Raw genomic sequence first — 2,380 nt, 5'->3', positions numbered from 1 at the left:
GGGAGACTAAGCCAGGAAGGACATGCAGGGGCGAAACTGCACATGCAAGCCAAGGGGCAGGGAGTGGAGAAGCTGTCCAGCGACTTGGACTGGGGGCCGGGAGGTCCCTCCCGTTATTGCCACATGTCCCCATTGTCTCCGTTCTCATGGAACTTGTGCAAGTGGTCGGCATATCTGCAAAGAATAAGGAAAGCCATCAACCAGAGAGGAAGGGGAGGAATGGAAGGAGGGAGGGGGAGAGACACAGACAGACAGAGAGACAGAGAGGGAAGGGAGAAGGAAAGGGAGAGGGAGGCGGAGACAGAGACAGAGAGGGAAGGAGGGAGGGAGAGATGGAGAGAGAGGGAGGGAAAGGGAGAGGGAGAGAGAGAGAGAAGGAGGGAGACAGAGACAGACAAAGGGAGAGACAGAGAGAGAGGGAGGAAGGAAGAGAGAGAGAGGAAGAGGGAGGGAGAGAGACAGAGAGAGAGAAAGGGAGAGGGGGAGGGAAAAGGAGAGGGAGAGAGAGAGAGAAGAGAAGAGAGGGGGAGAGGAGAGGAGAGGAGAGAGAGGGAGGGAGAGGGAGAGAGGGGGAGCTCTAAATAGGCTGAAAACCCATGATGATTTAGAGGGGACAAAAACTATTCTTGCATCCTCATCCCCATTCTTGTCATCTGTATCAATAGCTAATTAGACAAAACAAGTGGAACCATCCTGTTTCTGAACAAAGAGAAGCTCATCCATGTAACTCTCCCCTTTCTTTTTAGTGCAAATTTTGGAAAGGCTAATAGTCAGGTGTGGTTACTGCAGGTCTAATGGGGCCTTTCTAGCACTTTTTGATGATAATATTTCTCTCCCTCCCTCTCCCCCCTTCTCTCTCCCTCTTCCTTTCTTTCTCTCTCATTCTTGATCTCTTCTTTCTCCCCCTCTTCTTTTCTCTCATCTCTTCCCCCCTTTGCTTTCTTTAAGAGACAGATGTGGCTGGCAGGCTTTCCGATCATACATACTTCTTAGCACAGTAGGCTGCACAGTCTCTCTCTATGCTCTCGCTCCATGCCGTCTTGTACAGCACCTGGTGGTTCAAAGGCACAATTAGCTCGGCCATAAGATTATCTTCCCTTGGGATAATGCTTGATGATCACCAGCTTCTCTGATCACAGGATCATAAATCTAGAGCTGGATGGGACCCCAGAGGCTGGCCTGTTGAGTCTGATCATTTTATAGATGAGTAAACTGAGGCCCAAGGTGATTAAGGGTTGTGCCTGAGGTCACAGAGGCAGAACGTATCAGAGATGGGATTGGACCCAGCTCCTTTGCTCTTAGAGTCAGGCTTCTCTCCACCAAACCAGGCTGCCTACAGCTTGGAGATATGTGAAAGGCATGGGAACCATTCCCGGGGAGGGCAGCATGATAGGGAAGGCTGGGGCTCTTCTGGAGGACTAACCCAAAGCTCTGGAGAAAACAGGGGGAATGGCATGAAAGGGGAACCTGAGCTCCAGGGAAGCCCAAGGAGGGGGCTCCTGAGTGGGGACAATGACAGGATGCCACAGTCAGTCAGGATCATGGCCCCAAATTATGGATGGGGCCTCAGTTGTTTCTTTGGAGCATCCACAGCATGGGTGAGTCTTACTCAGGCCTCATAGGAAAGGGGAATATTTGGGACCCAAATACTCTTAGCACAGAAGCAGAAGACTTTTGTATAGTTCTGGAATCCTGGACCATGGGGGAAGCTGTGGGGCTTGCGTTTTCTAAACTATTTCCCTCAATAGCAAAACATCTTACCAGAAAACATTCCCAAGGGAAGCCCTTCTCCCACCTCCCACCTCCCACCAACTTGGGGGTCTGCTCCTTCTGGTGACTCCTTCCCTGATTCACTTACCAAGAAGACCAGGCAATGCAGGAATAGTGTGTAGAAGAAGCCAATGGTTCGGGCCATCTTGTTGGAGAGAATCAGTCGCCCCTAGGAAGAGAGAAAAGAGGGGGATGTCCTTGCTGGATTTTGTGTACAATGTTGGTCTACATCATTGTAATGATAATAACAATAATAATAACAAAAACAACAGTGACATGAAGGGAGGCAGCATGGTACAATGGAAAGACTTCTGACTCTGGTGTAAGAAGCTATGGGTTTGAATCTTGCCTCTAACAATTACTAGCTCTGTGATCTTGGACATGTCACTTCATCTCCATAGGCCTCAGTTTCCTTACCTATAAAATTCAGAGTCTAAGCTAGAAATACCTCTGAGGTTCTTCCCAGTTCAAAATCTATGATCATATCAACAATTGTATATATATTATATATTAACACATATAATATAATATATTGCCTTAAGGTTTTCAATATGTGATCTCATTTGATTTTCACAACAACCAAGGAGATGCCATTATTCTATCATCACTC

General features: G+C 48.1%; 1 long non-coding RNA gene across 1 annotated transcript; it reads right to left on the bottom strand.

The window, feature by feature from the left end:
* Positions 1 to 6: 6 nt before the first annotated feature.
* On the bottom strand, positions 7 to 1,938 carry LOC123256231. Its single transcript, XR_006506835.1, has 3 exons — positions 1,859 to 1,938; positions 987 to 1,051; positions 7 to 174 (listed from the first exon to the last, which is right to left on the bottom strand). It is a non-coding gene; the product is annotated as an uncharacterized LOC123256231 (long non-coding RNA).
* Positions 1,939 to 2,380: the final 442 nt, after the last annotated feature.

The sequence above is a fragment of the Gracilinanus agilis genome, unplaced genomic scaffold, assembly GCF_016433145.1.
Source record: "Gracilinanus agilis isolate LMUSP501 unplaced genomic scaffold, AgileGrace unplaced_scaffold57243, whole genome shotgun sequence".
Lineage (NCBI taxonomy): Eukaryota > Metazoa > Chordata > Mammalia > Didelphimorphia > Didelphidae > Gracilinanus > Gracilinanus agilis.
This window is presented reverse-complemented; position numbering and strand designations above follow the sequence as displayed.